Here is a 26234-nt window from a genome sequence, read left to right as displayed (position 1 = left end):
TACAGAAACCTTAAGCTGCTTGCTGCGGACGGCCATCTTGCAAAAATGTATTGAGCGTTTAGAAGCTTCCTTTCCATTGCCTATGCCAACGTAAACCAAAGCACTGCTGGGAGTCGAACCCAGGGTTTCCTGTTTACAAGACAGGCGCTTTGACCAACTAAGCCACGGTGCCAGGACTCTCCCATTCCCCAGTGCCTACACTCAGGCGTAAGGCACAAAACAAAACAAAACAAAACAAAACAAAACAAAACAAAACAAAATCTGGATGCAGGCTGCAACAAAGGAAGCACACACAGGTGAAAACGTAAGGTTGACGGGAGCAACAAGCTCCCTGTTGCGACTGTCCAGGGGCGGCAATGGGAATTGGACGTTGGCCGTTAGGTGCGCGTAGCGCGTGTCCTTTGGGTTCTGGTTCTTCTTTACAAACCGGCGTCTGTCCAGTTGGCTTTCCGGTTCATTACGTCCTCTGATGGCTTTACGATAAGCCTATCTTGCTAAAACTGATGGGTGACAAAGCAGACGCACAAGCTTCGCTAGGAGCACACAAAGCCCGCCTAAGGCACCGCTGGGATTTGAACCCAGGACCTCCTGTTTACTAGACAGGCGCTTTAACCAACTAAGCCACGGTGCCAAATCTGCAGCTGCTGCTGCTGATAGTAGCATAACAGCAGATCACGGACCAGTGTCAATCAGATGCTTGCCTTGCCGTCCATCCATCAATCCATCTATCTATCTATGTATCTATGTCTCTTGATATCTAACTCTCTTGCTTGCTATCGCTCCCCCAATGATCAGTAGCATAGTAGCATAACAGCAGATCACGGACCACTGTCAATCAGATGCTTGCCTTGCCGTCCATCCATCCATCTATCTATCTATCTATCTATGACTCTTGATATCTAACTCTCTTGCTTGCTATCGCTCCCCCAATGGTCAGTAGCATTGTAGCATAACAGCAGATCACGGACCACTGTCAATCAGATGCTTGCCTTGCCGTCCATCCATCCATCTATCTATCTATCTATGACTCTCAATATCTAACTCTCTTGCTTGCTATCGCTCCCCCAATGGTCAGTAGCATAGTAGCATAACAGCAGATCACGGACCACTGTCAATCAGGTGCTTGCCTTGCCGTCCATCCATCCATCTATCTATTTATCTATCTATCTATGACTCTCGATATCTAACTCTCTTGCTTGCTATCGCTCCCTCAATGGTCAGTAGCATAGTAGCATAACAGCAGATCACGGACCACTGTCAATCAGATGCTTGCCTTGCCGTCCATCCATCCATCTATCTATCTATCTATGATTCTTGATATCTAACTCTCTTGCTTGCTATCGCTCCCCCAATGGTCAGTAGCATTGTAGCATAACAGCAGATCACGGACCACTGTCAATCAGATGCTTGCCTTGCCGTCCATCCATCTATCCATCTATCTATCTATGACTCTTGATATCTAACTCTCTTGCTTGCTATCGCTCCCCCAATGGTCAGTAGCATTGTAGCATAACAGCAGATCACGGACCACTGTCAATCAGATGCTTGCCTTGCCGTCCATCCATCCATCCATCTATCTATCTATCTATCAATGACTCTCGATATCTAACTCTCTTGCTTGCTATCGCTCCCCCAATGGTCAGTAGCATAGTAGCATAACAGCAGATCACGGACCACTGTCAATCAGATGCTTGCCTTGCCGTCCATCCATCTATCTATCTATCTATCTATCTATGACTCTTGATATCTAACTCTCTTGCTTGCTATCGCTCCCCCAATGGTCAGTAGCATAGTAGCATAACAGCAGATCACGGACCACTGTCAATCAGATGCTTGCCTTGCCGTCCATCCATCCATCTATCTATCTATCTAGCTAGCTATCTATCTATGACTCTCGATATCTAACTCTCTTGCTTGCTATCGCTCCCCCAATGGTCACGTATGTTGCATTCAACGACAAAGAAAATCGTGTGCTGGAAATGATTTCTGGCAACTGTGAAGGAACTGCACGACTGCAGCAACCAGAACACCTCTGTCTGTCTCTGTGGCGCAATCGGTCAGCGTGTTTGGCTATTAACCGAAAGGATGGTGGTTTGAATCCACCCAGGGACAGCCCACTTTTCCCCCCGCCCCTTGTTATTGTTTCTACTTCTGGCGGTCAGCTTGCCAGATTGCGGCTACAGTAACCTTAAGCTGCTTGCTGCGGACGGCCATCTTGCAAAAATGTATTGAGCGTTTAGAAACTTCCTTTCCATTGCCTATGCCAACGTAAACCAAAGCACTGCTGGGAGTCGAACCCAGGGTTTCCTGTTTACAAGACAGGCGCTTTGACCAACTAAGCCACGGTACCAGGACTCTCCCATTCCCCAGTGCCTACACTCAGGCGTAAGGCACAAAACAAAACAAAACAAAACAAAACAAAACAAAACAAAACAAAACAAAACAAAACAAAACAAAACAAAACAAAACAAAACAAAACAAAACAAAACAAAATCTGGATGCAGGCTGCAACAAAGGAAGCACACAGGGGTGAAAACGTAAGGTTGACGGGAGCAACAAGCTCCCTGTTGCGACTGTCCAGGGGCGGCAATGGGAATTGGACGTTGGCCGTTAGGTGCGCGTAGCGCGTGTCCTTTGGGTTCTGGTTCTTCTTTACAATCCGGCGTCTGTCCAGTTGGCTTTCCGGTTCATTACGTCCTCTGATGGCTTTACGATAAGCCTATCTTGCTAAAACTGATGGGTGACAAAGCGGACGCACAAGCTTCGCTAGGAGCACACAAAGCCCGCCTAACGCACCCCTGGGATTTGAACCCAGGACCTCCTGTTTACTACACAGGCGCTTTAACCAACTAAGCCACGGTGCCAAATCTGCAGCTGCTGCTGCTGATAGTAGCATAACAGCAGATCACGGACCAGTGTCAATCAGATGCTTGCCTTGCCGTCCATCCATCCATCCATCTATCCATCTATCTATGTATCTATGTCTCTTGATATCTAACTCTCTTGCTTGCTATCGCTCCCCCAATGATCAGTAGCATAGTAGCATAACAGCAGATCACGGACCACTGTCAATCAGATGCTTGCCTTGCCGTCCATCCATCCATCTATCTATCTATGACTCTCAATATCTAACTCTCTTGCTTGCTATCGCTCCCCCAATGGTCAGTAGCATAGTAGCATAACAGCAGATCACGGACCACTGTCAATCAGGTGCTTGCCTTGCCGTCCATCCATCCATCCATCCATCTATCTATCTATCTATCTATCTATGACTCTCGATATCTAACTCTCTTGCTTGCTATCGCTCCCTCAATGGTCAGTAGCATAGTAGCATAACAGCAGATCACGGACCACTGTCAATCAGGTGCTTGCCTTGCCGTCCATCTATCCATCTATCTATCTATCTATCGATGACTCTTGATATCTAACTCTCTTGCTTGCAATCGGTTCCCCAATGGTCAGTAGCATAGTAGCATAACAGCAGATCACGGACCACTGTCAATCAGATGCTTGCCTTGCCGTCCATCCATCCATCTATCTATCTATCTATCTATGACTCTTGATATCTAACTCTCTTGCTTGCTATCGATCCCCCAATGGTCAGTAGCATTGTAGCATAACAGCAGATCACGGACCACTGTCAATCAGATGCTTGCCTTGCCGTCCATCCATCCATCCATCTATCTATCTATCTATCAATGACTCTCAATATCTAACTCTCTTGCTTGCTATCGCTCCCCCAATGGTCAGTAGCATAGTAGCATAACAGCAGATCACGGACCACTGTCAATCAGATGCTTGCCTTGCCGTCCATCCATCCATCTATCTATCTATGACTCTCAATATCTAACTCTCTTGCTTGCTATCGCTCCCCCAATGGTCAGTAGCATAGTAGCATAACAGCAGATCACGGACCACTGTCAATCAGGTGCTTGCCTTGCCGTCCATCCATCCATCCATCCATCTATCTATCTATCTATCTATCTATGACTCTCGATATCTAACTCTCTTGCTTGCTATCGCTCCCTCAATGGTCAGTAGCATAGTAGCATAACAGCAGATCACGGACCACTGTCAATCAGATGCTTGCCTTGCCGTCCATCCATCCATCCATCTATCTATCTATCTATGACTCTTGACATCTAACTCTCTTGCTTGCTATCGCTCCCCCAATGGTCAGTAGCAAAGTAGCATAACAGCAGATCACGGACCACTGTCAATCAGATGCTTGCCTTGCCGTCCATCCATCCATCCATCTATCTATCTATCTATCTATGACTCTCGATATCTAACTCTCTTGCTTGCTATCGCTCCCTCAATGGTCAGTAGCATAGTAGCATAACAGCAGATCACGGACCACTGTCAATCAGATGCTTGCCTTGCCGTCCATCTATCCATCTATCTATCTATCTATCGATGACTCTTGATATCTAACTCTCTTGCTTGCTATCGCTCCCCCAATGGTCAGTAGCATAGTAGCATAACAGCAGATCACGGACCACTGTCAATCAGATGCTTGCCTTGCCGTCCATCCATCTATCTATCTATCTATCTATGACTCTTGATATATAACTCTCTTGCTTGCTATCGCTCCCCCAATGGTCAGTAGCATAGTAGCATAACAGCAGATCACGGACCACTGTCAATCAGGTGCTTGCCTTGCCATCCATCCATCCATCCATCTATCTATCTATCTATCTATCTATGACTCTCGATATCTAACTCTCTTGCTTGCTATCGCTCCCTCAATGGTCAGTAGCATAGTAGCATAACAGCAGATCACGGACCACTGTCAATCAGATGCTTGCCTTGCCGTCCATCTATCCATCTATCTATCTATCTATCGATGACTCTTGATATCTAACTCTCTTGCTTGCTATCGCTCCCCCAATGGTCAGTAGCATAGTAGCATAACAGCAGATCACGGACCACTGTCAATCAGATGCTTGCCTTGCCGTCCATCCATCTATCTATCTATCTATCTATGACTCTTGATATCTAACTCTCTTGCTTGCTATCGCTCCCCCAATGGTCAGTACCATAGTAGCATAACAGCAGGTCACGGACCACTGTCAATCAGATGCTTGCCTTGCCGTCCATCCATCCATCTATCTATCTATGACTCTCAATATCTAACTCTCTTGCTTGCTATCGCTCCCCCAATGGTCAGTAGCATAGTAGCATAACAGCAGATCACGGACCACTGTCAATCAGGTGCTTGCCTTGCCATCCATCCATCCATCCATCTATCTATCTATCTATCTATCTATGACTCTCGATATCTAACTCTCTTGCTTGCTATCGCTCCCTCAATGGTCAGTAGCATAGTAGCATAACAGCAGATCACGGACCACTGTCAATCAGATGCTTGCCTTGCCGTCCATCTATCCATCTATCTATCTATCTATCGATGACTCTTGATATCTAACTCTCTTGCTTGCTATCGCTCCCCCAATGGTCAGTAGCATAGTAGCATAACAGCAGATCACGGACCACTGTCAATCAGATGCTTGCCTTGCCGTCCATCCATCCATCTATCTATCTATCTATCTATGACTCTTGATATCTAATTCTCTTGCTTGCTATCGCTCCCCCAATGGTCAGTAGCATTGTAGCATAACAGCAGATCACGGACCACTGTCAATCAGATGCTTGCCTTGCCGTCCATCCATCCATCCATCTATCTATCTATCTATCAATGACTCTCGATATCTAACTCTCTTGCTTGCTATTGCTCCCCCAATGGTCAGTAGCATAGTAGCATAACAGCAGATCACGGACCACTGTCAATCAGATGCTTGCCTTGCCGTCCATCCATCTATCTATCTATCTATCTATGACTCTTGATATCTAACTCTCTTGCTTGCTATCGCTCCCCCAATGGTCAGTAGCATTGTAGCATTACAGCAGATCACGGACCACTGTCAATCAGATGCTTGCCTTGCCGTCCATCCATCCATCTATCTATCTATCTATGACTCTCAATATCTAACTCTCTTGCTTGCTATCGCTCCCCCAATGGTCAGTAGCATAGTAGCATAACAGCAGATCACGGACCACTGTCAATCAGGTGCTTGCCTTGCCGTCCATCCATCCATCCATCTATCTATCTATCTATCTATCTATGACTCTCGATATCTAACTCTCTTGCTTGCTATCGCTCCCTCAATGGTCAGTAGCATAGTAGCATAACAGCAGATCACGGACCACTGTCAATCAGATGCTTGCCTTGCCGTCCATCCATCCATCTATCTATCTATCTATCGATGACTCTTGATATCTAACTCTCTTGCTTGCTATCGCTCCCCCAATGGTCAGTAGCATAGTAGCATAACAGCAGATCACGGACCACTGTCAATCAGGTGCTTGCCTTGCCATCCATCCATCCATCCATCTATCTATCTATCTATCTATCTATGACTCTCGATATCTAACTCTCTTGCTTGCTATCGCTCCCTCAATGGTCAGTAGCATAGTAGCATAACAGCAGATCACGGACCACTGTCAATCAGATGCTTGCCTTGCCGTCCATCTATCCATCTATCTATCTATCTATCGATGACTCTTGATATCTAACTCTCTTGCTTGCTATCGCTCCCCCAATGGTCAGTAGCATAGTAGCATAACAGCAGATCACGGACCACTGTCAATCAGATGCTTGCCTTGCCGTCCATCCATCCATCTATCTATCTATCTATCTATGACTCTTGATATCTAATTCTCTTGCTTGCTATCGCTCCCCCAATGGTCAGTAGCATTGTAGCATAACAGCAGATCACGGACCACTGTCAATCAGATGCTTGCCTTGCCGTCCATCCATCCATCCATCTATCTATCTATCTATCAATGACTCTCGATATCTAACTCTCTTGCTTGCTATTGCTCCCCCAATGGTCAGTAGCATAGTAGCATAACAGCAGATCACGGACCACTGTCAATCAGATGCTTGCCTTGCCGTCCATCCATCTATCTATCTATCTATCTATGACTCTTGATATCTAACTCTCTTGCTTGCTATCGCTCCCCCAATGGTCAGTAGCATTGTAGCATTACAGCAGATCACGGACCACTGTCAATCAGATGCTTGCCTTGCCGTCCATCCATCCATCTATCTATCTATCTATGACTCTCAATATCTAACTCTCTTGCTTGCTATCGCTCCCCCAATGGTCAGTAGCATAGTAGCATAACAGCAGATCACGGACCACTGTCAATCAGGTGCTTGCCTTGCCGTCCATCCATCCATCCATCTATCTATCTATCTATCTATCTATGACTCTCGATATCTAACTCTCTTGCTTGCTATCGCTCCCTCAATGGTCAGTAGCATAGTAGCATAACAGCAGATCACGGACCACTGTCAATCAGATGCTTGCCTTGCCGTCCATCCATCCATCTATCTATCTATCTATCGATGACTCTTGATATCTAACTCTCTTGCTTGCTATCGCTCCCCCAATGGTCAGTAGCATTGTAGCATAACAGCAGATCACGGACCACTGTCAATCAGATGCTTGCCTTGCCGTCCATCCATCCATCTATCTATCTATCTATCTATGACTCTTGATATCTAATTCTCTTGCTTGCTATCGCTCCCCCAATGGTCAGTAGCATTGTAGCATAACAGCAGATCACGGACCACTGTCAATCAGATGCTTGCCTTGCCGTCCATCCATCCATCCATCTATCTATCTATCTATCAATGACTCTCGATATCTAACTCTCTTGCTTGCTATTGCTCCCCCAATGGTCAGTAGCATAGTAGCATAACAGCAGATCACGGACCACTATCAATCAGATGCTTGCCTTGCCGTCCATCCATCTATCTATCTATCTATCTATGACTCTTGATATCTAACTCTCTTGCTTGCTATCGCTCCCCCAATGGTCAGTAGCATAGTAGCATAACAGCAGATCACGGACCACTGTCAATCAGATGCTTGCCTTGCCGTCCATCCATCTATCTATCTATCTATCTATGACTCTTGATATCTAACTCTCTTGCTTGCTATCGCTCCCCCAATGGTCAGTAGCATAGTAGCATAACAGCAGATCACGGACCACTGTCAATCAGATGCTTGCCTTGCCGTCCATCCATCTATCTATCTATCTATCTATGACTCTTGATATCTAACTCTCTTGCTTGCTATCGCTCCCCCAATGGTCAGTAGCATTGTAGCATAACAGCAGATCACGGACCACTGTCAATCAGATGCTTGCCTTGCCGTCCATCCATCCATCCATCTATCTATCTATCTATCTATGACTCTTGATATCTAACTCTCTTGCTTGCTATCGCTCCCCCAATGGTCAGTAGCATTGTAGCATAACAGCAGATCACGGACCACTGTCAATCAGATGCTTGCCTTGCCGTCCATCCATCCATCCATCTATCTATCTATCTATCAATGACTCTCGATATCTAACTCTCTTGCTTGCTATTGCTCCCCCAATGGTCAGTAGCATAGTAGCATAACAGCAGATCACGGACCACTGTCAATCAGATGCTTGCCTTGCCGTCCATCCATCTATCTATCTATCTATCTATGACTCTTGATATCTAACTCTCTTGCTTGCTATCGCTCCCCCAATGGTCAGTACCATAGTAGCATAACAGCAGGTCACGGACCACTGTCAATCAGATGCTTGCCTTGCCGTCCATCCATCCATCTATCTATCTATGACTCTCAATATCTAACTCTCTTGCTTGCTATCGCTCCCCCAATGGTCAGTAGCATAGTAGCATAACAGCAGATCACGGACCACTGTCAATCAGGTGCTTGCCTTGCCATCCATCCATCCATCCATCTATCTATCTATCTATCTATCTATCTATGACTCTCGATATCTAACTCTCTTGCTTGCTATCGCTCCCTCAATGGTCAGTAGCATAGTAGCATAACAGCAGATCACGGACCACTGTCAATCAGATGCTTGCCTTGCCGTCCATCTATCCATCTATCTATCTATCTATCGATGACTCTTGATATCTAACTCTCTTGCTTGCTATCGCTCCCCCAATGGTCAGTAGCATAGTAGCATAACAGCAGATCACGGACCACTGTCAATCAGATGCTTGCCTTGCCGTCCATCCATCCATCTATCTATCTATCTATCTATCTATGACTCTTGATATCTAATTCTCTTGCTTGCTATCGCTCCCCCAATGGTCAGTAGCATTGTAGCATAACAGCAGATCACGGACCACTGTCAATCAGATGCTTGCCTTGCCGTCCATCCATCCATCCATCTATCTATCTATCTATCAATGACTCTCGATATCTAACTCTCTTGCTTGCTATTGCTCCCCCAATGGTCAGTAGCATAGTAGCATAACAGCAGATCACGGACCACTGTCAATCAGATGCTTGCCTTGCCGTCCATCCATCTATCTATCTATCTATCTATGACTCTTGATATCTAACTCTCTTGCTTGCTATCGCTCCCCCAATGGTCAGTAGCATTGTAGCATAACAGCAGATCACGGACCACTGTCAATCAGATGCTTGCCTTGCCGTCCATCCATCCATCTATCTATCTATCTATGACTCTCAATATCTAACTCTCTTGCTTGCTATCGCTCCCCCAATGGTCAGTAGCATAGTAGCATAACAGCAGATCACGGACCACTGTCAATCAGGTGCTTGCCTTGCCGTCCATCCATCCATCCATCTATCTATCTATCTATCTATCTATGACTCTCGATATCTAACTCTCTTGCTTGCTATCGCTCCCTCAATGGTCAGTAGCATAGTAGCATAACAGCAGATCACGGACCACTGTCAATCAGATGCTTGCCTTGCCGTCCATCCATCCATCTATCTATCTATCTATCGATGACTCTTGATATCTAACTCTCTTGCTTGCTATCGCTCCCCCAATGGTCAGTAGCATTGTAGCATAACAGCAGATCACGGACCACTGTCAATCAGATGCTTGCCTTGCCGTCCATCCATCCATCTATCTATCTATCTATCTATGACTCTTGATATCTAATTCTCTTGCTTGCTATCGCTCCCCCAATGGTCAGTAGCATTGTAGCATAACAGCAGATCACGGACCACTGTCAATCAGGTGCTTGCCTTGCCGTCCATCCATCCATCCATCTATCTATCTATCTATCTATGACTCTCGATATCTAACTCTCTTGCTTGCTATCGCTCCCTCAATGGTCAGTAGCATAGTAGCATAACAGCAGATCACGGACCACTGTCAATCAGATGCTTGCCTTGCCGTCCATCTATCCATCTATCTATCTATCTATCGATGACTCTTGATATCTAACTCTCTTGCTTGCTATCGCTCCCCCAATGGTCAGTAGCATAGTAGCATAACAGCAGATCACGGACCACTGTCAATCAGGTGCTTGCATTGCCGTCCATCCATCCATCCATCTATCTATCTATCTATCTATGACTCTCGATATCTAACTCTCTTGCTTGCTATCGCTCCCTCAATGGTCAGTAGCATAGTAGCATAACAGCAGATCACGGACCACTGTCAATCAGATGCTTGCCTTGCCGTCCATCCATCCATCTATCTATCTATCTATCGATGACTCTTGATATCTAACTCTCTTGCTTGCTATCGCTCCCCCAATGGTCAGTAGCATTGTAGCATAACAGCAGATCACGGACCACTGTCAATCAGATGCTTGCCTTGCCGTCCATCCATCCATCTATCTATCTATCTAGCTAGCTATCTATCTATGACTCTCGATATCTAACTCTCTTGCTTGCTATCGCTCCCCCAATGGTCACGTATGTTGCATTCAACAACAAAGAAAATCGTGTGCTGGAAATGATTTCTGGCAACTGTGAAGGAACTGCATGACTGCAGCAACCATAACACCTGTGTCTGTCTCTGTGTCGCAATCGGTCAGCGTGTTTGGCTATTAACCGAAAGGATGGTGGTTTGAATCCACCCATGGACGGCCCACTTTTCCCCCCGCCCCTTGTTATTGTATCTACTTCTGGCGGTCAGCTTGCCAGATTGCGGCTACAGTAACCTTAAGCTGCTTGCTGCGGACGGCCATCTTGCAAAAATGTATTGAGCGTTTAGAAGCTTCCTTTCCATTGCCTATGCCAACGTAAACCAAAGCACTGCTGGGAGTAGAACCCAGGGTTTCCTGTTTACAAGACAGGCGCTTTGACCAACTAAGCCACGGTGCCAGGACTCTCCCATTCCCCAGTGCCTACACTCAGGCGTAAGGCACAAAACAAAACAAAACAAAACAAAACAAAACAAAACAAAACAAAACAAAACAAAACAAAACAAAACAAAACAAAACAAAACAAAACAAAACAAAACAAAACAAAACAAAACAAAATCTGGATGCAGGCTGCAACAAAGGAAGCACACAGAGGTGAAAACGTAAGGTTGACGGGAGCAACAAGCTCCCTGTTGCGACTGTCCAGGGGCGGCAATGGGAATTGGACGTTGGCCGTTAGGTGCGCGTAGCCCGTGTCCTTTGGGTTCTGGTTCTTCTTTACAAACCGGCGTCTGTCCAGTTGGCTTTCCGGTTCATTACGTCCTCTGATGGCTTTACGATAAGCCTATCTTGCTAAAACTGATGGTCGACAAAGCAGAAGCACAAGCTTCGCAAGGAGCACACAAAGCCCGCCTAAGGCACCGCTGGGATTTGAACCCAGGACCTCCTGTTTACTAGACAGGCGCTTTAACCAACTTAGCCACGGCGCCAAATCTGCAGCTGCTGCTGCTGATAGTAGCATAACAGCAGATCACGGACCACTGTCAATCAGATGCTTGCCTTAACGTCCATCCATCCATCCATCTATCTATCTATGTATCTATGTCTCTTGATATCTAACTCTCTTGCTTGCTATCGCTCCCCCAATGGTCAGTAGCATAGTAGCATAACAGCAGATCACGGACCACTGTCAATCAGATGCTTGCCTTGCCGTCCATCCATCTATCTATCTATCTATCTATGACTCTTGATATCTAACTCTCTTGCTTGCTATCGCTCCCCCAATGGTCAGTAGCATAGTAGCATAACAGCAGATCACGGACCACTGTCAATCAGATGCTTGCCTTGCCGTCCATCTATCCATCTATCTATCTATCTATCGATGACTCTTGATATCTAACTCTCTTGCTTGCTATCGCTCCCCCAATGGTCAGTAGCATAGTAGCATAACAGCAGATCACGGACCACTGTCAATCAGATGCTTGCCTTGCCGTCCATCCATCTATCTATCTATCTATCTATGACTCTTGATATCTAACTCTCTTGCTTGCTATCGCTCCCCCAATGGTCAGTACCATAGTAGCATAACAGCAGGTCACGGACCACTGTCAATCAGATGCTTGCCTTGCCGTCCATCCATCCATCTATCTATCTATGACTCTCAATATCTAACTCTCTTGCTTGCTATCGCTCCCCCAATGGTCAGTAGCATAGTAGCATAACAGCAGATCACGAACCACTGTCAATCAGGTGCTTGCCTTGCCATCCATCCATCCATCCATCTATCTATCTATCTATCTATCTATGACTCTCGATATCTAACTCTCTTGCTTGCTATCGCTCCCTCAATGGTCAGTAGCATAGTAGCATAACAGCAGATCACGGACCACTGTCAATCAGATGCTTGCCTTGCCGTCCATCTATCCATCTATCTATCTATCTATCGATGACTCTTGATATCTAACTCTCTTGCTTGCTATCGCTCCCCCAATGGTCAGTAGCATAGTAGCATAACAGCAGATCACGGACCACTGTCAATCAGATGCTTGCCTTGCCGTCCATCCATCCATCTATCTATCTATCTATCTATGACTCTTGATATCTAATTCTCTTGCTTGCTATCGCTCCCCCAATGGTCAGTAGCATTGTAGCATAACAGCAGATCACGGACCACTGTCAATCAGATGCTTGCCTTGCCGTCCATCCATCCATCCATCTATCTATCTATCTATCAATGACTCTCGATATCTAACTCTCTTGCTTGCTATTGCTCCCCCAATGGTCAGTAGCATTGTAGCATAACAGCAGATCACGGACCACTGTCAATCAGATGCTTGCCTTGCCGTCCATCCATCCATCCATCTATCTATCTATCTGTCTATGACTCTTGATATCTAACTCTCTTGCTTGCTATCGCTCCCCCAATGGTCAGTAGCATTGTAGCATAACAGCAGATCACGGACCACTGTCAATCAGATGCTTGCCTTGCCGTCCATCCATCCATCCATCTATCTATCTATCTATCAATGACTCTCGATATCTAACTCTCTTGCTTGCTATTGCTCCCCCAATGGTCAGTAGCATAGTAGCATAACAGCAGATCACGGACCACTGTCAATCAGATGCTTGCCTTGCCGTCCATCCATCTATCTATCTATCTATCTATCTATGACTCTTGATATCTAACTCTCTTGCTTGCTATCGCTCCCCCAATGGTCAGTAGCATAGTAGCATAACAGCAGATCACGGACCACTGTCAATCAGGTGCTTGCCTTGCCGTCCATCCATCCATCCATCTATCTATCTATCTATCTATGACTCTCGATATCTAACTCTCTTGCTTGCTATCGCTCCCTCAATGGTCAGTAGCATAGTAGCATAACAGCAGATCACGGACCACTGTCAATCAGATGCTTGCCTTGCCGTCCATCTATCCATCTATCTATCTATCTATCGATGACTCTTGATATCTAACTCTCTTGCTTGCTATCGCTCCCTCAATGGTCAGTAGCATAGTAGCATAACAGCAGATCACGGACCACTGTCAATCAGATGCTTGCCTTGCCGTCCATCTATCCATCTATCTATCTATCTATCGATGACTCTTGATATCTAACTCTCTTGCTTGCTATCGCTCCCCCAATGGTCAGTAGCATAGTAGCATAACAGCAGATCACGGACCACTGTCAATCAGGTGCTTGCCTTGCCGTCCATCCATCCATCCATCTATCTATCTATCTATCTATGACTCTCGATATCTAACTCTCTTGCTTGCTATCGCTCCCTCAATGGTCAGTAGCATAGTAGCATAACAGCAGATCACGGACCACTGTCAATCAGATGCTTGCCTTGCCGTCCATCCATCCATCTATCTATCTATCTATCGATGACTCTTGATATCTAACTCTCTTGCTTGCTATCGCTCCCCCAATGGTCAGTAGCATTGTAGCATAACAGCAGATCACGGACCACTGTCAATCAGATGCTTGCCTTGCCGTCCATCCATCCATCTATCTATCTATCTAGCTAGCTATCTATCTATGAATCTCGATATCTAACTCTCTTGCTTGCTATCGCTCCCCCAATGGTCACGTATGTTGCATTCAACAACAAAGAAAATCGTGTGCTGGAAATGATTTCTGGCAACTGTGAAGGAACTGCACGACTGCAGCAACCAGAACACCTGTGTCTGTCTCTGTGTCGCAATCGGTCAGCGTGTTTGGCTATTAACCGAAAGGATGGTGGTTCGAATCCACCCATGGACGGCCCACTTTTCCCCCCGCCCCTTGTTATTGTATCTACTTCTGGCGGTCAGCTTGCCAGATTGCGGCTACAGTAACCTTAAGCTGCTTGCTGCGGACGGCCATCTTGCAAAAATGTATTGAGCGTTTAGAAACTTCCTTTCCATTGCCTATGCCAACGTAAACCAAAGCACTGCTGGGAGTCGAACCCAGGGTTTCCTGTTTACAAGACAGGCGCTTTGACCAACTAAGCCACGGTTCCAGGACTCTCCCATTCCCCAGTGCCTACACTCAGGCGTAAGGCACAAAACAAAACAAAACAAAACAAAACAAAACAAAACAAAACAAAACAAAACAAAACAAAACAAAACAAAACAAAACAAAACAAAATCTGGATGCAGGCTGCAACAAAGGAAGCACACAGAGGTGAAAACGTAAGGTTGACGGGAGCAACAAGCTCCCTGTTGCGACTGTCCAGGGGCGGCAATGGGAATTGGACGTTGGCCGTTAGGTGCGCGTAGCCCGTGTCCTTTGGGTTCTGGTTCTTCTTTACAAACCGGCGTCTGTCCAGTTGGCTTTCCGGTTCATTACGTCCTCTGATGGCTTTACGATAAGCCTATCTTGCTAAAACTGATGGTCGACAAAGCAGAAGCACAAGCTTCGCAAGGAGCACACAAAGCCCGCATAAGGCACCGCAGGGATTTGAACCCAGGACCTCCTGTTTACTAGACAGGCGCTTTAACCAACTTAGCCACGGCGCCAAATCTGCAGCTGCTGCTGCTGATAGTAGCATAACAGCAGATCACGGACCACTGTCAATCAGATGCTTGCCTTAACGTCCATCCATCCATCCATCTATCTATCTATGTATCTATGTCTCTTGATATCTAACTCTCTTGCTTGCTATCGCTCCCCCAATGGTCAGTAGCATAGTAGCATAACAGCAGATCACGGACCACTGTCAATCAGATGCTTGCCTTGCCGTCCATCCATCTATCTATCTATCTATCTATGACTCTTGATATCTAACTCTCTTGCTTGCTATCGCTCCCCCAATGGTCAGTAGCATAGTAGCATAACAGCAGATCACGGACCACTGTCAATCAGATGCTTGCCTTGCCGTCCATCTATCCATCTATCTATCTATCTATCGATGACTCTTGATATCTAACTCTCTTGCTTGCTATCGCTCCCCCAATGGTCAGTAGCATAGTAGCATAACAGCAGATCACGGACCACTGTCAATCAGATGCTTGCCTTGCCGTCCATCCATCTATCTATCTATCTATCTATGACTCTTGATATCTAACTCTCTTGCTTGCTATCGCTCCCCCAATGGTCAGTACCATAGTAGCATAACAGCAGGTCACGGACCACTGTCAATCAGATGCTTGCCTTGCCGTCCATCCATCCATCTATCTATCTATGACTCTCAATATCTAACTCTCTTGCTTGCTATCGCTCCCCCAATGGTCAGTAGCATAGTAGCATAACAGCAGATCACGGACCACTGTCAATCAGGTGCTTGCCTTGCCATCCATCCATCCATCCATCTATCTATCTATCTATCTATCTGTGACTCTCGATATCTAACTCTCTTGCTTGCTATCGCTCCCTCAATGGTCAGTAGCATAGTAGCATAACAGCAGATCACGGACCACTGTCAATCAGATGCTTGCCTTGCCGTCCATCTATCCATCTATCTATCTATCTATCGATGACTCTTGATATCTAACTCTCTTGCTTGCTATCGCTCCCCCAATGGTCAGTAGCATAGTAGCATAACAGCAGATCACGGACCACTGTCAATCAGATGCTTGCCTTGCCGTCCATCCATCCATCTATCTATCTATCTATCTATGACTCTTGATATCTAATTCTCTTGCTTGCTATCGCTCCCCCAATGGTCAGTAGCATTGTAGCATAACAGCAGATCACGGACCACTGTCAATCAGATGCTTGCCTTGCCGTCCATCCATCCATCCATCTATCTATCTATCTATCAATGACTCTCGATATCTAACTCTCTTGCTTGCTATTGCTCCCCCAATGGTCAGTAGCATAGTAGCATAACAGCAGATCACGGACCACTGTCAATCAGATGCTTGCCTTGCCGTCCATCCATCTATCTATCTATCTATCTATGACTCTTGATATCTAACTCTCTTGCTTGCTATCGCTCCCCCAATGGTCAGTAGCATTGTAGCATAACAGCAGATCACGGACCACTGTCAATCAGATGCTTGCCTTGCCGTCCATCCATCCATCTATCTATCTATCTATGACTCTCAATATCTAACTCTCTTGCTTGCTATCGCTCCCCCAATGGTCAGTAGCATAGTAGCATAACAGCAGATCACGGACCACTGTCAATCAGGTGCTTGCCTTGCCGTCCATCCATCCATCCATCTATCTATCTATCTATCTATCTATGACTCTCGATATCTAACTCTCTTGCTTGCTATCGCTCCCTCAATGGTCAGTAGCATAGTAGCATAACAGCAGATCACGGACCACTGTCAATCAGATGCTTGCCTTGCCGTCCATCCATCCATCTATCTATCTATCTATCGATGACTCTTGATATCTAATTCTCTTGCTTGCTATCGCTCCCCCAATGGTCAGTAGCATTGTAGCATAACAGCAGATCACGGACCACTGTCAATCAGATGCTTGCCTTGCCGTCCATCCATCCATCCATCTATCTATCTATCTATCAATGACTCTCGATATCTAACTCTCTTGCTTGCTATTGCTCCCCCAATGGTCAGTAGCATAGTAGCATAACAGCAGATCACGGACCACTGTCAATCAGATGCTTGCCTTGCCGTCCATCCATCTATCTATCTATCTATCTATGACTCTTGATATCTAACTCTCTTGCTTGCTATCGCTCCCCCAATGGTCAGTAGCATAGTAGCATAACAGCAGATCACGGACCACTGTCAATCAGGTGCTTGCCTTGCCGTCCATCCATCCATCCATCTATCTATCTATGACTCTTGATATCTAACTCTCTTGCTTGCTATTGCACCCCCAATGGTCAGTAGCATAGTAGCATCACAGCAGATCACGGACCACTGTCAATCAGGTGCTTGCCTTGCCGTCCATCCATCTATCTATCTATCTATCTATCTATCTATCTATCTATGACTCTTGATATCTAACTCTCTTGCTTGCTATCTCTCCCCCAATGGTCAGTAGCATAGTAGCATAACAGCAGATCACTGACCACTGTCAATCAGATGCTTGCCTTGCCGTCCATCCATCCATCTATCTATCTATCTATCTATGACTCTCAATATCTTACTCTCTTGCTTGCTATCGCTCCCACAATGGTCAGTAGCATATTAGCATAACAGCAGATTACGGACCACTGTCAATCAGATGCTTACCTTGCCGTCCATCCATCCATCCATCTATCTATCTATGTATCTATGTCTCTCGATATCTAACTCTCTTGCTTGCTATCGCTCCCCAATGGTCAGTAGCATAGTAGCATAACAGCAGATCACGGACCACTGTCAATCAGATGCTTACCTTGCCGTCCATCCAGCTATCTATCTATCTATCTATGACTCTCAATATCTTACTCTCTTGCTTGCTATCGCTCCCACAATGGTCAGTAGCATAGTTGCATAACAGCAGATCACAGACCACTGTCAATCAGATGGTTGCCTTGCCGTCCATCCATCCATCTATCTATCTATCTATCTATCTATGACTCTCGATATCTAACTCTCTTGCTTGCTATCGCTCCCCCAATGGTCAGTAGCATAGTAGCATAACAGCAGATCATGGACCACTGTCAATCCGGTGCTTGCCTTGCCGTCCATCCATCCATCCATCTATCTATCTATGTATCTATGTCTCTCGATATCTAACTCTCTTGCTTGCAATCGCTCCCCAATGGTCAGTAGCATAGTAGCATAACAGCAGATCACGGACCACTGTCAATCAGATGCTTGCCTTGCCGTCCATTCATCTATCTATCTATCTATCTATGACTCTTGATATCTAACTCTCTTGCTTGCTATCGCTCCCCCAATGGTCAGTAGCATAGTAGCATAACAGCAGATCACGGACCACTGTCAATTAGATGCTTGCCTTGCCGTCCATCCATCTATCTATCTATCTATCTATGACTCTTGATATCTAACTCTCTTGCTTGCTATCGCTCCCCCAATGGTCAGTAGCATAGTAGCATAACAGCAGATCACGGACCACTGTCAATTAGATGCTTGCCTTGCCATCCATCCATCCATCTATCTATCTATCTATCTATGACTCACGATATCTAACTCTCTTGCTTGCTATCGCTCCCCCAATGGTCAGTAGCATTGTAGCATAACAGCAGATCACGGACCACTGTCAATCAGATGCTTGCCTTGCCGTCCATCCATCTATCTATCTATCTATCTATGACTCTCGATATCTAACTCTCTTGCATGCTATCGCTCCCCCAATGGTCAGTAGCATAGTAGCATAACAGCAGATCACGGACCACTGTCAATCAGGTGCTTGCCTTGCCGTCCATCCATCCATCCATCTATCTATCTATGTATCTATGACTCTCGATATCTAACTCTCTTGCTTGCTATCGCTCCCCCAATGGTCAGTAGCATAGTAGCATTACAGAAGATCACGGACCACTGTCAATCAGATGCTTGCCTTGCCGTCCATCCATCCATCTATCTATCTATCTATCTATCTATCTATCTATGACTCTCGATATCTAACTCTCTTGCTTGCTATCGCTCACCCAATGGTCAGTAGCATAGTAGCATAACAGCAGATCACGGACCACTGTCAATCAGATGCTTGCCTTGCCGTCCATCCATCCATCTATCTATCTATCTATCTATCTATCTATCTATCTATCTATCTATCTATCTATGACTCTCGATATCTAACTCTCTTGCTTGCTATCGCTCACCCAATGGTCAGTAGCATAGTAGCATAACAGCAGATCACGGACCACTGTCAATCCGGTGCTTGCCTTGCCGTCCATCAATCCATCCATCTATCTATCTATCTATCTATGACTCTCGATATCTAACTCTCTTGCTTGCTATCGCTCCCCCAATGGTCAGTAGCATAGTAGCATAACAGCAGATCACGAACCACTGTCAATCAGATGCTTGCCTTGCCATCCATCCATCCATCCATCTATCTATCTATCTATCAATGACTCTTGATATCTAACTCTCTTGCTTGCTATCGCTTCCCCAATGGTCAGTAGCATTGTAGCATAACAGCAGATCACGGACCACTGTCAATCAGATGCTTGCCTTGCCGTCCATCCATCCATCTATCTATCTATCTATCTATGACTCTTGATATCTAATTCTCTTGCTTGCTATCGCTCCCCCAATGGTCAGTAGCATTGTAGCATAACAGCAGATCACGGACCACTGTCAATCAGATGCTTGCCTTGCCGTCCATCCATCCATCCATCTATCTATCTATCTATCAATGACTCTCGATATCTAACTCTCTTGCTTGCTATTGCTCCCCCAATGGTCAGTAGCATAGTAGCATAACAGCAGATCACGGACCACTATCAATCAGATGCTTGCCTTGCCGTCCATCCATCTATCTATCTATCTATCTATGACTCTTGATATCTAACTCTCTTGCTTGCTATCGCTCCCCCAATGGTCAGTAGCATAGTAGCATAACAGCAGATCACGGACCACTGTCAATCAGATGCTTGCCTTGCCGTCCATCCATCTATCTATCTATCTATCTATGACTCTTGATATCTAACTCTCTTGCTTGCTATCGCTCCCCCAATGGTCAGTAGCATAGTAGCATAACAGCAGATCACGGACCACTGTCAATCAGATGCTTGCCTTGCCGTCCATCCATCTATCTATCTATCTATCTATGACTCTTGATATCTAACTCTCTTGCTTGCTATCGCTCCCCCAATGGTCAGTAGCATTGTAGCATAACAGCAGATCACGGACCACTGTCAATCAGATGCTTGCCTTGCCGTCCATCCATCCATCCATCTATCTATCTATCTATCTATGACTCTTGATATCTAACTCTCTTGCTTGCTATCGCTCCCCCAATGGTCAGTAGCATTGTAGCATAACAGCAGATCACGGACCACTGTCAATCAGATGCTTGCCTTGCCGTCCATCCATCCATCCATCTATCTATCTATCTATCAATGACTCTCGATATCTAACTCTCTTGCTTGCTATTGCTCCCCCAATGGTCAGTAGCATAGTAGCATAACAGCAGATCACGGACCACTGTCAATCAGATGCTTGCCTTGCCGTCCATCCATCTATCTATCTATCTATCTATGACTCTTGATATCTAACTCTCTTGCTTGCTATCGCTCCCCCAATGGTCAGTACCATAGTAGCATAACAGCAGGTCACGGACCACTGTCAATCAGATGCTTGCCTTGCCGTCCATCCATCCATCTATCTATCTATGACTCTCAATATCTAACTCTCTTGCTTGCTATCGCTCCCCCAATGGTCAGTAGCATAGTAGCATAACAGCAGATCACGGACCACTGTCAATCAGGTGCTTGCCTTGCCATCCATCCATCCATCCATCTATCTATCTATCTATCTATCTATGACTCTCGATATCTAACTCTCTTGCTTGCTATCGCTCCCTCAATGGTCAGTAGCATAGTAGCATAACAGCAGATCACGGACCACTGTCAATCAGATGCTTGCCTTGCCGTCCATCTATCCATCTATCTATCTATCTATCGATGACTCTTGATATCTAACTCTCTTGCTTGCTATCGCTCCCCCAATGGTCAGTAGCATAGTAGCATAACAGCAGATCACGGACCACTGTCAATCAGATGCTTGCCTTGCCGTCCATCCATCCATCTATCTATCTATCTATCTATCTATGACTCTTGATATCTAATTCTCTTGCTTGCTATCGCTCCCCCAATGGTCAGTAGCATTGTAGCATAACAGCAGATCACGGACCACTGTCAATCAGATGCTTGCCTTGCCGTCCATCCATCCATCCATCTATCTATCTATCTATCAATGACTCTCGATATCTAACTCTCTTGCTTGCTATTGCTCCCCCAATGGTCAGTAGCATAGTAGCATAACATCAGATCACGGACCACTGTCAATCAGATGCTTGCCTTGCCGTCCATCCATCTATCTATCTATCTATCTATGACTCTTGATATCTAACTCTCTTGCTTGCTATCGCTCCCCCAATGGTCAGTAGCATTGTAGCATAACAGCAGATCACGGACCACTGTCAATCAGATGCTTGCCTTGCCGTCCATCCATCCATCTATCTATCTATCTATGACTCTCAATATCTAACTCTCTTGCTTGCTATCGCTCCCCCAATGGTCAGTAGCATAGTAGCATAACAGCAGATCACGGACCACTGTCAATCAGGTGCTTGCCTTGCCGTCCATCCATCCATCCATCTATCTATCTATCTATCTATCTATGACTCTCGATATCTAACTCTCTTGCTTGCTATCGCTCCCTCAATGGTCAGTAGCATAGTAGCATAACAGCAGATCACGGACCACTGTCAATCAGATGCTTGCCTTGCCGTCCATCCATCCATCTATCTATCTATCTATCGATGACTCTTGATATCTAACTCTCTTGCTTGCTATCGCTCCCCCAATGGTCAGTAGCATTGTAGCATAACAGCAGATCACGGACCACTGTCAATCAGATGCTTGCCTTGCCGTCCATCCATCCATCTATCTATCTATCTATCTATGACTCTTGATATCTAATTCTCTTGCTTGCTATCGCTCCCCCAATGGTCAGTAGCATTGTAGCATAACAGCAGATCACGGACCACTGTCAATCAGATGCTTGCCTTGCCGTCCATCCATCCATCCATCTATCTATCTATCTATCAATGACTCTCGATATCTAACTCTCTTGCTTGCTATTGCTCCCCCAATGGTCAGTAGCATAGTAGCATAACAGCAGATCACGGACCACTATCAATCAGATGCTTGCCTTGCCGTCCATCCATCTATCTATCTATCTATCTATGACTCTTGATATCTAACTCTCTTGCTTGCTATCGCTCCCCCAATGGTCAGTAACATAGTAGCATAACAGCAGATCACGGACCACTGTCAATCAGATGCTTGCCTTGCCGTCCATCCATCTATCTATCTATCTATCTATGACTCTTGATATCTAACTCTCTTGCTTGCTATCGCTCCCCCAATGGTCAGTAGCATAGTAGCATAACAGCAGATCACGGACCACTGTCAATCAGATGCTTGCCTTGCCGTCCATCCATCTATCTATCTATCTATCTATGACTCTTGATATCTAACTCTCTTGCTTGCTATCGCTCCCCCAATGGTCAGTAGCATTGTAGCATAACAGCAGATCACGGACCACTGTCAATCAGATGCTTGCCTTGCCGTCCATCCATCCATCCATCTATCTATCTATCTATCTATGACTCTTGATATCTAACTCTCTTGCTTGCTATCGCTCCCCCAATGGTCAGTAGCATTGTAGCATAACAGCAGATCACGGACCACTGTCAATCAGATGCTTGCCTTGCCGTCCATCCATCCATCCATCTATCTATCTATCTATCAATGACTCTCGATATCTAACTCTCTTGCTTGCTATTGCTCCCCCAATGGTCAGTAGCATAGTAGCATAACAGCAGATCACGGACCACTGTCAATCAGATGCTTGCCTTGCCGTCCATCCATCTATCTATCTATCTATCTATCTATGACTCTTGATATCTAACTCTCTTGCTTGCTATCGCTCCCCCAATGGTCAGTAGCATAGTAGCATAACAGCAGATCACGGACCACTGTCAATCAGGTGCTTGCCTTGCCGTCCATCCATCCATCCATCTATCTATCTATCTATCTATGACTCTCGATATCTAACTCTCTTGCTTGCTATCGCTCCCTCAATGGTCAGTAGCATAGTAGCATAACAGCAGATCACGGACCACTGTCAATCAGATGCTTGCCTTGCCGTCCATCTATCCATCTATCTATCTATCTATCGATGACTCTTGATATCTAACTCTCTTGCTTGCTATCGCTCCCCCAATGGTCAGTAGCATAGTAGCATAACAGCAGATCACGGACCACTGTCAATCAGGTGCTTGCCTTGCCGTCCATCCATCCATCCATCTATCTATCTATCTATCTATGACTCTCGATATCTAACTCTCTTGCTTGCTATCGCTCCCTCAATGGTCAGTAGCATAGTAGCATAACAGCAGATCACGGACCACTGTCAATCAGATGCTTGCCTTGCCGTCCATCCATCCATCTATCTATCTATCTATCGATGACTCTTGATATCTAACTCTCTTGCTTGCTATCGCTCCCCCAATGGTCAGTAGCATTGTAGCATAACAGCAGATCACGGACCACTGTCAATCAGATGCTTGCCTTGCCGTCCATCCATCCATCTATCTATCTATCTAGCTAGCTATCTATCTATGACTCTCGATATCTAACTCTCTTGCTTGCTATCGCTCCCCCAATGGTCACGTATGTTGCATTCAACAACAAAGAAAATCGTGTGCTGGAAATGATTTCTGGCAACTGTGAAGGAACTGCACGACTGCAGCATCCAGAACACCTGTGTCTGTCTCTGTGTCGCAATCGGTCAGCGTGTTTGGCTATTAACCGAAAGGATGGTGGTTCGAATCCACCCATGGACGGCCCACTTTTCCCCCCGCCCCTTGTTATTGTATCTACTTCTGGCGGTCAGCTTGCCAGATTGCGGCTACAGTAACCTTAAGCTGCTTGCTGCGGACGGCCATCTTGCAAAAATGTATTGAGCGTTTAGAAACTTCCTTTCCATTGCCTATGCCAACGTAAACCAAAGCACTGCTGGGAGTCGAACCCAGGGTTTCCTGTTTACAAGACAGGCACTTTGACCAACTAAGCCACGGTGCCAGGACTCTCCCATTCCCCAGTGCCTACACTCAGGCGTAAGGCACAAAACAAAACAAAACAAAACAAAACAAAACAAAACAAAACAAAACAAAACAAAACAAAACAAAACAAAACAAAACAAAACAAAACAAAACAAAACAAAACAAAATCTGGATGCAGGCTGCAACAAAGGAAGCACACAGAGGTGAAAACGTAAGGTTGACGGGAGCAACAAGCTCCCTGTTGCGACTGTCCAGGGGCGGCAATGGGAATTGGACGTTGGCCGTTAGGTGCGCGTAGCCCGTGTCCTTTGGGTTCTGGTTCTTCTTTACAAACCGGCGTCTGTCCAGTTGGCTTTCCGGTTCATTACGTCCTCTGATGGCTTTACGATAAGCCTATCTTGCTAAAACTGATGGTCGACAAAGCAGAAGCACAAGCTTCGCAAGGAGCACACAAAGCCCGCATAAGGCACCGCTGGGATTTGAACCCAGGACCTCCTGTTTACTAGACAGGCGCTTTAACCAACTTAGCCACGGCGCCAAATCTGCAGCTGCTGCTGCTGATAGTAGCATAACAGCAGATCACGGACCACTGTCAATCAGATGCTTGCCTTAACGTCCATCCATCCATCCATCTATCTATCTATGTATCTATGTCTCTTGATATCTAACTCTCTTGCTTGCTATCGCTCCCCCAATGGTCAGTAGCATAGTAGCATAACAGCAGATCACGGACCACTGTCAATCAGATGCTTGCCTTGCCGTCCATCCATCTATCTATCTATCTATCTATGACTCTTGATATCTAACTCTCTTGCTTGCTATCGCTCCCCCAATGGTCAGTAGCATAGTAGCATAACAGCAGATCACGGACCACTGTCAATCAGATGCTTGCCTTGCCGTCCATCTATCCATCTATCTATCTATCTATCGATGACTCTTGATATCTAACTCTCTTGCTTGCTATCGCTCCCCCAATGGTCAGTAGCATAGTAGCATAACAGCAGATCACGGACCACTGTCAATCAGATGCTTGCCTTGCCGTCCATCCATCTATCTATCTATCTATCTATGACTCTTGATATCTAACTCTCTTGCTTGCTATCGCTCCCCCAATGGTCAGTACCATAGTAGCATAACAGCAGGTCACGGACCACTGTCAATCAGATGCTTGCCTTGCCGTCCATCCATCCATCTATCTATCTATGACTCTCAATATCTAACTCTCTTGCTTGCTATCGCTCCCCCAATGGTCAGTAGCATAGTAGCATAACAGCAGATCACGGACCACTGTCAATCAGGTGCTTGCCTTGCCATCCATCCATCCATCCATCTATCTATCTATCTATCTATCTATGACTCTCGATATCTAACTCTCTTGCTTGCTATCGCTCCCTCAATGGTCAGTAGCATAGTAGCATAACAGCAGATCACGGACCACTGTCAATCAGATGCTTGCCTTGCCGTCCATCTATCCATCTATCTATCTATCTATCGATGACTCTTGATATCTAACTCTCTTGCTTGCTATCGCTCCCCCAATGGTCAGTAGCATAGTAGCATAACAGCAGATCACGGACCACTGTCAATCAGATGCTTGCCTTGCCGTCCATCCATCCATCTATCTATCTATCTATCTATGACTCTTGATATCTAATTCTCTTGCTTGCTATCGCTCCCCCAATGGTCAGTAGCATTGTAGCATAACAGCAGATCACGGACCACTGTCAATCAGATGCTTGCCTTGCCGTCCATCCATCCATCCATCTATCTATCTATCTATCAATGACTCTCGATATCTAACTCTCTTGCTTGCTATTGCTCCCCCAATGGTCAGTAGCATAGTAGCATAACAGCAGATCACGGACCAC

At 45.7% G+C, this 26234-nt stretch overlaps 11 non-coding genes across 11 annotated transcripts; 3 read left to right on the top strand and 8 right to left on the bottom strand.

Annotated features, from left to right (window-relative positions):
• Positions 1-98: 98 nt before the first annotated feature.
• trnat-ugu (transfer RNA threonine (anticodon UGU)) lies at positions 99-172 on the bottom strand. Its single transcript has one exon. It is a non-coding gene; the product is annotated as a tRNA-Thr (tRNA).
• Positions 173-557: 385 nt separating this feature from the next.
• trnat-agu (transfer RNA threonine (anticodon AGU)) lies at positions 558-631 on the bottom strand. The gene has a single exon. It is a non-coding gene; the product is annotated as a tRNA-Thr (tRNA).
• Positions 632-2038: 1407 nt separating this feature from the next.
• trnan-auu (transfer RNA asparagine (anticodon AUU)) lies at positions 2039-2112 on the top strand. Its single transcript has one exon. It is a non-coding gene; the product is annotated as a tRNA-Asn (tRNA).
• Positions 2113-2276: 164 nt separating this feature from the next.
• Positions 2277-2350, bottom strand: trnat-ugu (transfer RNA threonine (anticodon UGU)). The gene has a single exon. It is a non-coding gene; the product is annotated as a tRNA-Thr (tRNA).
• A 440-nt stretch (positions 2351-2790) lies between these two features.
• Positions 2791-2864, bottom strand: trnat-agu (transfer RNA threonine (anticodon AGU)). Its single transcript has one exon. It is a non-coding gene; the product is annotated as a tRNA-Thr (tRNA).
• Positions 2865-11626: 8762 nt separating this feature from the next.
• trnat-agu (transfer RNA threonine (anticodon AGU)) lies at positions 11627-11700 on the bottom strand. The gene has a single exon. It is a non-coding gene; the product is annotated as a tRNA-Thr (tRNA).
• A 2701-nt stretch (positions 11701-14401) lies between these two features.
• On the top strand, positions 14402-14475 carry trnan-auu (transfer RNA asparagine (anticodon AUU)). The gene has a single exon. It is a non-coding gene; the product is annotated as a tRNA-Asn (tRNA).
• A 663-nt stretch (positions 14476-15138) lies between these two features.
• Positions 15139-15212, bottom strand: trnat-agu (transfer RNA threonine (anticodon AGU)). Its single transcript has one exon. It is a non-coding gene; the product is annotated as a tRNA-Thr (tRNA).
• An 8861-nt stretch (positions 15213-24073) lies between these two features.
• Positions 24074-24147, top strand: trnan-auu (transfer RNA asparagine (anticodon AUU)). Its single transcript has one exon. It is a non-coding gene; the product is annotated as a tRNA-Asn (tRNA).
• Positions 24148-24311: 164 nt separating this feature from the next.
• On the bottom strand, positions 24312-24385 carry trnat-ugu (transfer RNA threonine (anticodon UGU)). Its single transcript has one exon. It is a non-coding gene; the product is annotated as a tRNA-Thr (tRNA).
• A 445-nt stretch (positions 24386-24830) lies between these two features.
• Positions 24831-24904, bottom strand: trnat-agu (transfer RNA threonine (anticodon AGU)). The gene has a single exon. It is a non-coding gene; the product is annotated as a tRNA-Thr (tRNA).
• Positions 24905-26234: the final 1330 nt, after the last annotated feature.

This window comes from Amia ocellicauda, chromosome 2 (assembly GCF_036373705.1).
Source record: "Amia ocellicauda isolate fAmiCal2 chromosome 2, fAmiCal2.hap1, whole genome shotgun sequence".
Taxonomy (NCBI): domain Eukaryota; kingdom Metazoa; phylum Chordata; class Actinopteri; order Amiiformes; family Amiidae; genus Amia; species Amia ocellicauda.
Note: the sequence above shows the minus strand (reverse complement) of the source record. Positions and strands in the feature narration are given on the sequence as shown.